Raw genomic sequence first — 15,768 nt, 5'->3', positions numbered from 1 at the left:
ACTCTTGAATAGGTGAATTACAATCAGAATGATATGTTCCTTATGGATTTGGTATGATTTCATGTTAAATATCTGAGCTTTGTGTTATTTGCAGAGAAGAGGGATTATATCATTTACAAATTTCTCCACTTCTCTAGGGAAATTTATCTGTTTCAACTTCTATTCTGTAATGATTTTGGCAGATTTTATTTTTCTAGATAAATGTCTATGTCATTTAGGTTTTTTTTTTTAACATAGTAGTACCTAATTAGCTTGTAAATGACTTTTAAAATTCCCTTAGGCATAGTGCCCAGGGTGGCTCAGTCAGTTAAGCATCTGACTCTTGGTTTCTGCTCAGGTTATGGTCCCATAGTTCTTGAAATCAAGCTTCTTGTCTGGCTCTGTGCTGACAGCATGGAACCGGCTTGGGATCTCTCTCTCCCTCTCTCTCTGTCTTTAAAAATACATAAATAAAATTTAAAAATAAAAATATATTCCCTTAGTTACTTTATTTTCATATTCTCATTTTTTGATTTAATCTTTACTTTGCTGCTGGTGGAATTTTTTTACTGATGTTTGCTTTGTGATTCAATCTGCAGTTTAAAAAAATGGATGAGTTATGTCCTCTTGTATATATTTTACATAGGTTTAGTATTTCACAGCCCCTCTTAGTATTTGGAATTAAAAAAAAAAATCTTTGTTTTAGTGTTTACCATTAGTTGTATGCCCTTATATAATATTTTTAGTCATTTCCTTCTTTAGATGTTATCTGTTGGGGCAGAGAAGGACAGATACCATATGTTTTCACTCATATGTGAAACAGGAGAAACTTAACAGAGAACCATGGGGGAGGGGAAGGGGAAAAATAGTTAAGGAGAGGAAGGGAGGCAAACCATAGGAGACTTTTAAATACTGAGAAGAAACTGAAGGTTGATGGGGGTGGGGGAGAGGGGAAAAGGGGAATGGCATGAAGGAGGGCACTTGTTGGGATGAGCACTGGATGTTATATGGAAACCAATATGATAATAAACTATAAAAGAAAAAAGAGATGTTATCTGTTGGTACCTTATTATGAGCAACAGTGAAATTAATTAGCTTGTAATTTCCCATTTTTCCTCTTCTCCCATGTCTAATTTGTTCAACAGTATTACCTTTTCAAATATTTACTATCATTATGTTCAGCATCATACTGGAAGACCCAAACAGTACAAAAACATGAAACTTAATGTTTGAATGAAAAATTAAAGCCATGCCTTTTGACTGGGAAATAAAGAAGTAAAACTATATTTTCACGGTATCTGATTATGGATGTGAAAAACTGAAAAAAAAACTTTAAAAAGTTATCATAATTAATAAGTACATTTAACAAAGTTGCAGTTTACAAGGTCTGTTGACAAAAATTAATTGTACTTCTATAAAATAGAAATGAATATTTAAAAATAATATTTAAATTTCATCTTAACTCATGTAAAAATATGCACTATTTAGAAATACATTAAAAATTTTTTAATGTTTGTTTATTCTTGAGAGAGAGAGAGACAGGAACAGAGCATGAGTGGGAGAGGGGCAGAGCGAGGCAGGGACACAGAATCCCAGGCAGGCTCCAGCCTCTGAGCTGTCAGCGCAGTGCCTGACGCAGGGCTTGATCTCACGAACCGTGAGATCATGACCTGAGCCGAAATCAGAGGCTTAACTGACTGAGGACACCCAGGTACCCCTAGAAATGCATTTAATAAAGATATGTAAGGTCTGAATACTGATAAATTGGAAAACATTCATTGCTGAGGTTAAAGAACACACATAGATGTTAATTATTTAGGATGCTTAGTAAGATAGTTCTTCAGTGATCTATAGAGTTTATGTAATTCTTGTCAAATTAATAGGTTGATTATAAAAACTACATGAAAATAAAGAATCTACAATAGTCAAAACACTTTTGATAAAGAAAAATAACATTGATAAACTTACATTACCTGATTCAAGATTTACTATAATGCTGAGATAACTAATACAGTGTGGTATTGGCATAATAGAAGATCTAGATTAATTACACAAAATGAAGATTTCCAAAATAGACCCACGTACATAGGGTCAATTGGTTCTTGGGATAGGCATGAAGGCAATTGAATCAGGGAAGGATACTTTTTTAAATAAATGTTACTGAAACAATTGGTCATCTGTATGGTAAAAAAAAATTATAACTGATACTTCATATCATATATGAAATTTAGTGTCAAAAGAATTATAGACCTGACTATTAGATAAAGATATAAGACTTCTTGAAGAAAACAGGATGAAATTTTTGTTATATTGGCTTTGACAGAGTTTCTAAAACAGGACAGAGAAGCATAATCCATAAAAGAAAATAAAAGACAAAATAGACGCCTGTTCTTTGACAGACATGGTTAAGAAAATGAAATTGGCAGCCACAAAATGGGAGAAAATATTTTCAATTCTTATTTTTGTCAAAGGTCATGTATCTAGAAAATATATAAAGAACAAATTTAAGTCAATATTAAGGAAACAAACCAAATTTTTTAGCTGGGCAAAATATTTAGAGATATTCAACAAAAGAAGGTATATGTGTAGCCAATAATCACTTGAAAAGATACTCAATATCACGAGTCATCAGAGAAATTCAAATTAAAATCACAATCACACACACACTAGAATTGCTAAAATCTTAAAAAAAACCCTGAAATACTAAGTTTTGACAAGGATATGAAGCAACTGTATTTCTTATTACATTGCTCATGGAGATGCAAAATGGTGCAGCCATTTGGAAAAAAAGCAATTTATCATTTAAACATTAGCATTAAACATGCACTTATCTGGTGACGTAGCAATCCCATTTCTAGGTATTCATGCAACATAAATTTTAAAATAATTCACACAGGGGCGCCTGGGTTGAGCATCCAACTTCGATTTAGGTCATGATCTCGCAGTGCATGGGTTTGAGCCCCACATCGGGTTCTGTGCTGACAGATCAGAGCCTGGAGCCTGCCTTCAGATTCTGTGTCTCCCCCACTCTCTGTCCCTCCCATGATGTGCTCTGTCTTTTGATGATACATATTAAAAAAGAAATTAAAAATAAATAAATAAAACAGGTTCACACAAAGACTTTGTATTAGTCAGGGTTCTACATTGAAAATGAACCATTAGGGTGTGTGTGTGTGTGTGTGTGTGTGTGTGTGTGTGTGTGTGTGTGTAAAGACTGTATAATTATAGAGGCTGAAAAGTCCCCAAATCTGCAGTCAGCAAACTAGAGAGTGAAGAACACCGATGATGTATGTTTCAGTTGGAAAGTTGGCAGGCTTAAGACCCAGAAAAAGTGGATAATTTGGTCTGAATTTAAAGGCTAGAAAAGGTCTATGTTCCAGTTAAATCAGCCAGGAAGCCAGAGTTCCCTCTTATTTGAAAGAGGATTAGGAAAAAAAAGAAAAAGAAAATAAAAGGGGTGCCTGAGTGGTTCAGTGGGTTGAGTGTCCAACTCTTAATTTCAGCTCAGGTCATGACCCCAGTGTCATGGGATCAAGCCTGTTTATGATTCATTCTCTCTCTCTCTCTCTCTCTCTCTCTCTCTCTGTCTCTCTCAAATAAAAAAAAAAAGAAAGAAGGTCAGGATTTTTGTTATATTAGGCCTTTAGTGATTGCATGAGGGCCACTGCCAATAGGGAGACCAATCAACCTTGCTCAGCCTACTGAGTCAAATGTTAATCTCATCTAAAACTACCTTTACAGACACACTCAGAATATTTCACCAAATATAAGAGCACTCCATGGCCTAGTCAAGTTGACACATAAAATCAACTACCACAGAGTTATATACACATTTCCAAAGTAGCATTATTTATATTAGCCCCAAATTGGAAAAAAAAACAAACCTCAAGTGTCCCATAACTGGTGAATGAATAAACAAATTATGGTATATCCATATTGTAGAATTCTTCTCAGTAATAAAAAGGAAAATTTTCTGATATATACAATAACATGGGTGAATCTCAAAAGCATGATGCTGTTAGAAAGTGAAACACGGAAGACTTCATAGTATTTCATCCTGTTTGTATAATATTGTAGAAAGGTTAAATTATGGTGACTTAAAGCACAGCCACGGTTGCCTGGGGAAAAGGACAAGGGGAATAACGGCAAAGAGTCACTAGGGAATTTTGAGGGATGATTTCGAAGTTCTATATCATCTTCATGGGTATGGCTACACAACTACATACAGTTGCCCAGACTGATCAAATTGTACACTTATTATGGATTGATTTTATTGTATGTAAATTTTTCCCAGTGGATCTGGGAAAAAGAGATGTTAATTACAGCATTATTTATGAGACTAAATATAGAATATTTTAAAATAGAGAAATGATTAAGTTATGACATTTCAATTGAATGAAATATTATGCACTCATGAAAAAGATGGAATTGAAAATATATTTTGAATCATACATGGTTCATATCTTACGACTGAAACTATTCAAAAAAATCACATTTCAACAGGTACTAAAAGGAGAACATGTGCATTTAGAAATAACAGGCAATAAAAGAGGATATATTTCAAATTTTTATTTACATTTATATAAGAATAAATGCAGTCTAAAGAAAAATAAGATAATCAGATATCACAAGTCCTATAGCCTCAGAAATACATCTCATTTCAGTTTCTCCCACTTTAAAAAGTGAATGACACATTTCCCAAAGGAGCTTATATTAAGGGGTGGAAAGAAAATAATAGAAAGACTACAGTATTATTTTAAATTATTTCAAAGTGAAGATTTTATAAATTTTTTTATTTATTTCTGATCATTCTTGTCCCATTTTACGACACATTTTCTCTTTGTGCTTTTCACTTGCTTTGTATCTTTCATGACATCAGAATTAATGGGGAAAATGCTTGCATCTGACACTAATATTCAAGCACTATTATTTGTAATGTCCTCACAGTTTTACATTTTAGTTAGATTCTCCCTCTGCCTAAATCATTCTCTGTTAACGACTTAGGCACTAGAGGCACATTAAAGCTTTTAACCACTAAGAAATCATGAGTCTTTTAGGAAATTGCTGCTGCCATGCATAATTTGGTACTCATGGCACTCACCTGTGCCTGTAGCAATTAGCGATTTCCCCACTGATTCCACAACATCATGAAAGAGTTAATGGACCTCTCTAATAGTGCAACTTCCTAATCAGATAAAATAAATTGTTTTAGTGCAAGTTTAATCAGATTTCTCGATAAAGATAAGGAGTAACTGAGTCATTGGCATTCCAGTTTATCATACCAATAAATAAGGAACATAACACATTTAACATAACATTTAAGGTTTGTTGGGGGCGGTAGGCCATAAAACCTCCCGCATAGCCACCGTTGATGGCACTGCCTCCGGGGCACAGGAGAATCTATATAAGTGACCATTGATGGCTATGCCTCCGGGGCGCAGGTGGACTATTTGGGACGTTGCGGAACAAGTCGAAAGACTGTGAAACAACATTTGGCCTCCTGGGCTGCACGTGTGGCTTCTGTTTAACCTTTTTATGATTTTCTCGTTGCTTTGCAAAAGCAAAAAGGCATATACTTTAAAGTTTTGAATCAACTTGGGTCAGTTAGTGACACGAGCTTTCCCTTATATTATTTTTTCCCAGCTCATTGCCTGCTGTTGGGGGCGAACACAATCCTCTGTCTAAAATTAACTTTTGGGATAATAAGCGTCTTGCCCAGACATAACTGCTAAAGGACCTTGAAGAAAAGAAAATTCTTTGAGAGACAGACTCCCTCATTCTTGGTTTTTTTTTTACTTCTGTGCTCACGGCTGTTCTCTCTTCTGTGATAAAAAATGATACTTCCCAGAACATGTTTTTACTTTTTCAAGGACCATAAACTATGTAATCATTAAAAAAAATGTGTAATCCCCTGTGGCATAAAATACACTGACTTTCTTAGTAAAGTGTGGCTTTACCACCATTCACATTGTCTTCTTTCTTTTAGATATTGTGCCGACACCAACCCCCTGCTCAGGGACCTTTCAACTGGGGTGCGTGGGCTGGTCCCCCGCAAAGGCTATGCAATATGTGATATAGAAAAATGAAAATATTTCTGTCCATCCTGAAGAAAGCTATGTGATTAATGTAGCATTAGGCACCTTAGAAGCGCTGGTTATACTTGTAACTAAAGTGGGGCAGAAACGACCTGGGAGCAAAAATACAATTGTGAGTTTCATACTCTTTATTCTTATGATATAGCTTGAGGCAGCGATGCCCCCAAGCTCTTTTCCTCTGCCACCTTCTTTTTTATCACCAACTTGCCCTCACACATTCTTTTTGGTTTAATGGGCACTGTGTTCTATGTTTGTGTCAAATACTGAAAAAATCACTCCTTGTAATAACCCTGTGGAGTGGCTATTATTGATGTGTCTGTTTCAGATGTGAGAAACCAGAGATCCAGAGACATTACGAAACTTTGCCATGCTTGTGAGTCTGGATCCTGCGTCTGTACTCTTAACTTTCAGTTAATGTGCCCTGCTGTTTTATTACTTTCTCCAAATTTCACCAAGAATAGATCTGATATTAGTTACTTATGACTCCCATTTCCTCCCATGGATGTTATTTTCCTCAGCAATTATGAAGCATCATGCCTTATGGAGGGGAAAAAATGTTGATGCCGCAGAAAAACATTTTAAATCCCCAGCATGCAGGTGAGAAGCTATTTTCAGAAAATTCTCTCTGTACCCAGAAATATGTACCTTTGAAGTTTTTTTTAATCTATGTGTCTCTGCTTTAAACATGCTTTACAAGGTGGCTGAAGGTTTTTACCAATAAGACTGAGGTAATATGGCCTCAAATACAATAAAATTCAGGCCACCAACATTTGCAATTTCTTCAAAATTTGGAGAAATAGGTAAGATGGGCAGTTTGGAAATCACTTGTCATTATATTCAATCTCTCAGAAACATGATTTTTCTCAAATGTCTATATCCTCCCTGCTATTAGTTTTACAATCTCCATAGTTTACAGCACCTTCTGTAATGAAGTTGGCTGCCAAAAAAGTACTCCTCTACCAAAATAAAATGCTCTCTAAATCTTAGTCATGTTGAAATACAGTCATTTTATACAAAGGAAATACACATTTCTCTACTAAACTAAGCATACACACGGAACAGCTCTGTGGGGTTGAAAACAATGACTGGGAAAGGAATTGCGAAGCAGGCTTCGTTGTCCTCTTAGGAAAAAGAAGCGGTAAGCACAGATTTAGAAGAATCTCAAGTGGGGAAAAACCAGTTAATTAGCATATATTTAGAATCCAGTTTGGTGCAATTAAGAATTCAAAATAATTCTAACAGCTTGATCTCTTAGACCAATCTATCTTTTCAAGTATTTAATCAATAAAAAGCAGAATTAGGGCTATAGCAGAACCCAAGGAAAGGCATTATGTTGCATTTTTTTCTTTCCCCTAGTATAAAATGAATTTGCTTTCTAGGAGGCAACAGATGGAAAAGTGTAGTTTTCACATATTAATTGCATTAAATACAATCACTGGATCACCATCAATATTTTTCCCCTTTACTACTCAGGCGTGTAATAGGTTTCCAGGACAGAAATGGCCAAGTCACTGTCATTTTATTGAAATACAAATAAGTGTCAATATCAAAGTACATACTTGTAAATTGTCTTAATCAACTAAAATTAACATATACATTAATTTTAAACTGCTTAAGTAGCAATGTGTGAAGCACATACCAAAAAAATAACATCAATTAATATTAGTTAAAGAATTACAGACAGAGTCACAGGACCCAAGCAAGAAATATTCATACTCCCATCATCAGGCCTGAAGACAAGCTACTCATCCCCCATCCTGGACTTCTTTTTGAGATAGAAGGAAATAAACATTAATTTTGTAAAGCACTCCCTTTAACAATGGTATAAGTCAGATCTACTTGCCATTGGCTGTGTTTGCTGCTATTTATTCCCTAATATTGAAACTAATACAAATGAAGTTAGAGCTTAGACATAGAGCAAAAGATATTCATTCATCATTTTGATAAAGCTGTACTCATGATTAACAGCTTTACAGGTAGAGAAAAGATATTTTTAAGTAAAAAGCAGTGATTATGTTACTGGTAGCAGTGTACAGAATTAGGGTAGGTAAAGCTGAAGATGTTCATTCCAGAGGCCGATTGGATAATTGAGGTCAGGTGAATGGCATAACATTTCCTTAACCTGGGAAAAGAGAAGCAATCAGAAAAGTTCTACATGCTTTTACAATACAAATCCTCCACTCTGTTTTCATTAGAACACATACTCCACTTTACATTTGATTAAGTGGGGTGAATACTCTGTTTTTATCAGATAATAATCTATATGCTTATACGTTGGACCCTACTCAAGAACTTAATTTTTTATATTATCCTTTCTTTTCTACATTAGAGGCCAGTATATGGCCCTCAATCCAAATCCTACCTTTCATCAATTAGTAAAAAAAGTTTGATTGGAATACAGCTATGCTTGTTCACTTACATAATATCTATGGCTGCTTTTGTGCTAGAGTGACAGAAGTTAGTAGCTGTGACCGAGACCACATGGCCCAGAAAGTCAGAAATATTTAGTATGTGGTTATTTAAAGAAGATATTTGCCAACGATGATGTCCAACTTTCTCAATGCTTTTTCCTCTTGGTTAGTTTATTCCCCTTAACAAATAAACGTTTTGTAATATTTCTCATTTAAAGTGATATGTGTTCTAACTCTACTTCCCTTTTTCAATTACTGTCCTATTTCTCTTTTCCGCTTTATAGAAAATTCCTCAAAAAGCTTGTGTATATCCTTGCTTTTCCACCTCTCTGTCTTTTTTTTCTTTCTCTTGAATCCACTGAAGAGTTTATTTCAACCATTTTATAAAACTGCTCTTTTAAGGTCATCGGTAATATATGTGATTCTGATTTCACAATTTTCAGTCCTCATTTTATTCATGAGAGACATTGGACATATTATTTTAACCCAATATTTTGGGAACATTTATTTGATTCTTCTAAAACCTTTCCAGCCAGTTTTACTATTCTGTGTCACCTTTCCTGGTTCCCTCTTATTTTTGTGGCTTCTGAACTCTGAAGTACTCCAAGATTCAGTATTCAGACATTTTTCTATGATCATCCCCTTCATAATTTTATCCAGTATCATTAATTTAAATATAATATATTCTATATGCCATATCTATTCCAAAAACTGTGTTTCTAACTCAGGACCTCTTCCTCAAATTCCAGACACCTATATAGATTATCCTTTACTAAACACAACTAAATATTCACTAACAGTTTGTCAATTCCTACCAAAAAAACCCAAAACCTGTTGCAGGGTGACTGGGTGCCTCAGTTGGTTGAGCATCCGACTTTGGCTCAGGTCATGATCTCCTGGTTTGTGAGTTCAAGCCCCACGTCAGGCTCTGTGCTGACAGCTCTGAGCCTGGAGCCTACTTCAGATTGCGTGTCTTTCTCCCCTTCTCCACCCCACTCACACTCTGTCTCTCAAAAAAATAATAAATGTTAAGATATTTTTTAAAAACCTGTTGGAATTTTTGTTGGGGTTTTGTTGAGTGTATAGATAAATTTGAATGTAACTAGTATAGTGTCTATTTTGAACCTTCCAAACCAGAATTATAGTATTTTTCTTAATTCATTTAAATATTCTAATTTCCTTGTCAGTGTTCTCTAGTTTTCATGGTTGTGTTTTATACATCCCTTAAGTATAGAGGGATTTGGGGCACTATTATAAATGCAATGTAAACACAATATTTCTTTATTTTTCTTCTCTCAAGTTTTTATGCTATAGATACTATATCATGACTAAGTTTTACTTGAAGAATGCAAGTTTTATTTAATATTAAAATAATTCATTAATGTAATTCAAAAACATTATGAGGACAAGGGAGAAAAATAATTTTGTCATTTTAGGAGATACAGAAAATTTACAAAGGCAAATATTTGTTCATGATAAAAAAATACTCATTAAACTAGAAGTAGAACTTCCTCAATTTGATAAAGGGCAAAAACCAAAACTCTTGCAACTGACATCATACTTAATTGTGAAAGAATGTGTCTTTTCCCCAAAGATCAGAAATAAAACAATGTCCGCTTTCACCACTTCTTTTAAACTTTGTGTTAGAGACCCCTAGCCATAGCAATGAGTGAAGAAAAAGTAATGAGTCATAAAGATGTTAAAGGAAAAACTCTGTACCAATGTAGATAACATGATTGTTTAATAGAAGAATCCTGGTGAATCCACAAAAGACTACCAGGAGAAAAAGTAAGTGAATTTAGCAAGGTCACAGGGTGGAAAGTTAATATACAAAACTAACAATATTTAAAAATTGCGTTTACTTAAATTCCACATATGAGTGAAATCATATGATATTTGTCTTTCGCTGACTTCTTTTGCTTAGCATTATATTCTAACTCCATCCACATTGTTGTCAATGGCAAGATTTCATTATTTTTTAATGGCTGAGTAATATTCTAGCCGGATGTGGAATCTTCTTTACTCATTCCTCAGCAGTGGACATTTGGGCTCTTTCCATGATTTGGCTGTTGTTGATGATGCTGGTATAAGCATCAGGGTGTGTGTATCCCTTTGAATCAGTATTTTTGTATCCTTTGGACACTTGTGATCAGCACTGGATGTTGTTTGTAAGTGATGAATCACTAATTTCTATGCCCGAAACTAATATTACACTATATGTTACTAACTGGAATTTAAATAAAAATCTTGATAGAAGAAATAAAGAAATATTGTGTTTACATTGCATTTACAATAGTGCCCCAAATCACTCTATACTTAGGAATGCATTTAATAAAAGATGTATGAGACACAACCATTAAAACCAGAGAAAATTGACAAGGAAATTAGAATATTTAAATGAATTAAGAAAGGTACTATAATTCTGGGTTGGAAGATTCAAAATACATTCAGATTTGTGTATATATTTAACAAAACCCCAACAAAAATTCCAACAGGTTTTTAAAAAAAACTTTAATGTTTATTTTATTTTTTGAGAGACAGAGAGAGATAAAGCACGAGTGGGGGGTTGGTGGGTGAGAGAGACACAAAATCTGAAGCAGGCTTCAGGCTCTGAGCTGTTAGCACAAAGCCTGACATGGGCCTCATAATCTCGGACCAGGAGATCATGACCTGAGCCAAAGTTAGCCGCTCAACTGACTGTACCACCCAAGTGCCCCACAACAGGTTTTTTTTTTTTGGGGGGGGTGGAAACTGACAAATTGATAGCGAATATTTAGTTGTGTTTAGTAAAGGATAAGTAAAAAACAGAGTAGTTGGTAAACTAGTGTAAAATTTACCTGGTTTTGATTAGTTTCAATTCAATTGTTTATAGAGTTTCTGAAAAATATCACAACCCTCCAACTCCACACTTAGTTTGCCAATTTAGGTGAATACTAAGAACACTTATTGAGAAGCATATAAATATATGTGTATATAATTTTATCATATATTATTGGACATTATAGTCATTTTCTCAACCCCAAAAGCTATTAGGAAACATAAAGACTAGATATATTCAGACCTCTGGTATTCAGGGAGAGAATTATATTAATAGTGGAAAATGTTACACAATACAAATATTGAAGTTGAAGTAAGTAGATTTACTTTAGCATTTATGTAATAACTTAGCCACTGTGTATTTTTTTCACCTCTATAAAGTTCTTACTAGGCCTTTTCCCTGTCAATCAGACTACTGCAAGATGTGACCTCAGTTTATTTTGATGAAAACTTTTACCTGAAAAGAAGTGCCATTCAGCTTTTAACTGAGCATCGGGGGTTAGGTCAGGTTAAGAGAATATTGTATATGTTTTTTAGAAGAAAATATTTTCAGACTCTTCATAGCACAAGCAGTGGTGCCTTCTTTAACCCATTATGACCCAACAAACGGATAATGCCAGATTGAGCTTCTCAATTTAGTTGTGGAAATCTCCTTTTTGGGATATTATGAATTTTACACTGAAAAACTGCTACTACTTCTAAAGGTCTCAAAGCTTTCCACCTTGATTCTAAAAGTCTTCCCTGCCATTGTGTTCTTTGTGTCGGCTTCCCCTATGGAGTCTATTTAAAGAGAGATTCAAGAATCAAACCCACTGATGGTCTCTCAAAAAGATTTGCTGTTGCACTTGACAGGAAGTGGCTAATCAATCATCCGGAGGTTTTTTTTGTTTGGAAAACTAGAAAGAAAAGTAAAGCAAATCTTGAGGGCTATTTGCTTGTAACTTGTCTATGGTTATGTGCCTTAAAGTATTTCTTCTTGTTAAGGAAACATTTTCATGTAGATAATGGTAAACTGACACCATATCTCTAATAGTAAATATGAAGACTAAGTATGATGGAGTTCAGACAGAAAGTGGTTTGTTTAGATATCCAGTCTAAGGCTCCACGGCTAGAGTCAGTCTTGATTATAATCTTTGTAGTATGCCCCCTCATGCACTTCCTTTTAATTTTTGATGGCAATATTAACCTAGTTACATTGAATTGCAAAAATTTATATTTACATGAAAATTCAAATGTAAATTTTAAAATATAGTATTTCAAATTTGAATAACAATTCCTGGTACGTGGAAAATAAGCTGCAGAGCTTCCTTTATATAAAGGTTTACTTGTAAGCATTACAATATCTATATTAATCAGGACATAAATGTTGATTACTGTCTAATTATAGAAAAGGTTATAGGCTTTTAAAACGGACAAGAGGCAGAAAGCTAGCCAAAATGATGAAACGAAGAACTCTTCTCCAACAAAACTCCAGGAAGAATCACAGCTACAGAACTGTTCAAAATAGACACAAGCAACATAACTCAACAAGAATTTAGAACAATTGTTATAAAATTAATTGCTGGCCTTCAAAGCCCAAGTTTTTATCCATTCCAATAACTCCAAAAAGTTATTCTCTGTAGCCCATGCCAATAATGAATCAAAATTATTTTTCTTCTGTGCAATTTAAAATTTGTTAATATAATTTTGTTTTCAATTGGCAAATAAAGTTGCTCCACAGTAAACTTTTATGTATGACATAAATCCAACCTGCAAAAATAATAGTAAATTTCATAAAAAATAAGTTCACCCCTTAGTTTTCTGTTAAATAAATATAGAATTTTATAGCCAGAAAGATCCTTAGAGTTTATCAAATGTAAACCAATAATTTTCACAAGGGGAACCTGAGACCTATTAATGTGAAGGATCATGAAGCCATTTAAGTTTCAGAAGTGTGAGTGCTCACACAGAAAGCCAGCTCTGAAAACATCTCCGGACTCTTCTCTGTGCTCATGTGCTATGCAAATGTATGGTTGAGGTAGGAAAGGGGAAAAAAAGAGCAATTAAAACCCATTATGTAGGCAAAATCCAACTCTGTGAGGTGGCCCTTCCTGGATAAAAATGTCCTCAGTGTAGTTGGAGTGTTAAACTAGGCATGTTTATATTTCAAGTACAGTCATGTTTCTACTGTCATAATAATAAGAAACAAGGCTGGCCTGGGATGCTTAAAACCTCATAGATACATGACAAGAAATAAAGTATGTGACTATCTCCAATGCAGTTGATATCTTTGAATACCTGAGAATTATTTGTAGAAGATTATTTTAAAATTAGTTTGACAGAAATGTTATTTTAATTTTCAAATAAATTTAAGCATAACTAAATTGAGACATTTAAGCATAAAAATAAGTGAAATTATTAAAAATATATGATATAGTTGTAGGGCAGGTTCTTGTGTGCACAGGAGCATAACAAACAAAGAAAAATAATTATTTTAAATTATAGTACTTGATTAGGGTAAAATAGAAGGAAATAGAGCTTATACATCAGGTAACAATCTAAGTGACCTAATGTGAAGACTGGAATAAGAAATGAATAATTTATGAAAAACTGGCTTTCCTCTTTTCCCCAATCTTTAATTCTTAGTTAATTCAGACACTTACAAACATGCAGTAGTAGCTACACTTGATAAATTTCCTGATTTATAGAGCTAGGTTTTTGTAGTGATTTGTTAATGGGTTCTACAGTTTTACTGATGAGGCAAAGCACATGGAAGTTTAATTTCCATGTATTTTAAAGAGATTCAAGAAGATCCTCTTAAATATCTTTGTGTGTATGGTTTCTTTAAAAGGAGAAGGTCATTTGGTGCCAGAATATTCTAGTAAAATGATAGGTTTCTCATTTCTGGCTCATAATACAACTCACACATGAAGTATAACTATCAATGATCTAGTTAAAATAATTACTTCCTACATCTGGCATGTATGTTATGTAATGAAATGTTGGAGTCCCTCTCTTTTATATTATCCTAGGACCTGGCATGGGTTAAACAAGGTTTCTCAGCCTCAGCACTCTTGACATCTGGAGCTGGATAAGGCTGTTGTTGGGGGCCATCCTGTGTGCTGTAGGATGCTTGGCCAGCTTCCCTGGCCTCTGCTCACTAAATGCCGGTACAACTCCTCTTACCTTCTTGATGTCCTGTGAGTTGAGGAGTATCTGCAGACACTTGCCAAATGTCCCTTAGTGGACATAATCTCTCCTGATTGAGACTTATGAGGTAGGGGTGTAAAATATCTCACCAAAGTAAACTTTTCTCTATGCTTCTGATTCTTTGTTGTTTAGGCCATGGACCCATTTAAGAATCTAACTGTCCTCATAAAAATTTCATGCAGAAATAGCATTTTTGTATGACATCTTTGTGATACGGACCCTTCAGATCCATCTGTGCTCTTTTGCTTAAAATATCTAGTCTGGACAATATTTCTTCGTAATATATTTGAATGAAAACAAACAACAAATTGAGAAAATGAGTGTTTTTTTAGCACTTCACACATTAGATCCTCTTATAAAACACCTTGGTACATCAAGCATTCATTTTAACTGCCAATCAAATCAACATCCTACATGTCTTTAAGTAAATAAATCCTGTCTTTCTCACTATAATGTGGAAAGTCCTATGTCAGGCTGTTATTTTTTTCCCTCGACATTCATATTAACATTCAACCTTAAGTATATATCTCGCAGAAACCAGAAGTCTGACTGTAACACCTTCAGTGACAAGCAATTTTGTAGTAAACCTGGGTATGTCCATACAAATAAAGCAAAGAGAAGAGCTATGTTATTTGGAAGATATTTGGAAGATGTCAGTTCTTAAAATAAACTATACCTCTCATTCCCCCCAGAATGATATTCTAAATCAATACTTATATTTCCACCTGTTTGAAAATATCTAAACTATATCACCTATATTAACTATATCTTCAACATAAGCTTATTATAATCAGCATGTTGAGAATGGAATCAATGTTTCTCCAAACTCAAATCCAGACCTCTCCTCTTCTAAATAGTCTTATTTCTACTAATGACAGTTTCCTATTTCAATCTCTTAGGTTTCAAGTCTAAAAAGAGCATTTCACTCACTTTCTCTCACTACCTACCCTTTTTTACTCTGTTCCCATAGTAGCATGGGATTTAGATTTTGACAGTCTGAGAGTGAGTTCAATTTCTGTCATTTGTTGGCATGCAGTTTTTGGCAAATTATGGACACAGCTTCCTGAGACCTTCCTTGTTTGTAAAATAAAGATAATAGTACCTTTATCATGAGCTTGTTCTGAGGATTATCACTTGCAAATTCTTTGGATATTCCCTTACCCAATATCCTAATAATATATTTATAATTTTAATAAAAACAGGACAAAGAAACAAATAGATGTCTCAACAAAGATTAGCTATCATTTATTCATTTTTTATATTTCTGTCACAGAAAT

This window comes from Suricata suricatta, chromosome X (assembly GCF_006229205.1).
Source record: "Suricata suricatta isolate VVHF042 chromosome X, meerkat_22Aug2017_6uvM2_HiC, whole genome shotgun sequence".
Lineage (NCBI taxonomy): Eukaryota > Metazoa > Chordata > Mammalia > Carnivora > Herpestidae > Suricata > Suricata suricatta.
This window is presented reverse-complemented; position numbering follows the sequence as displayed.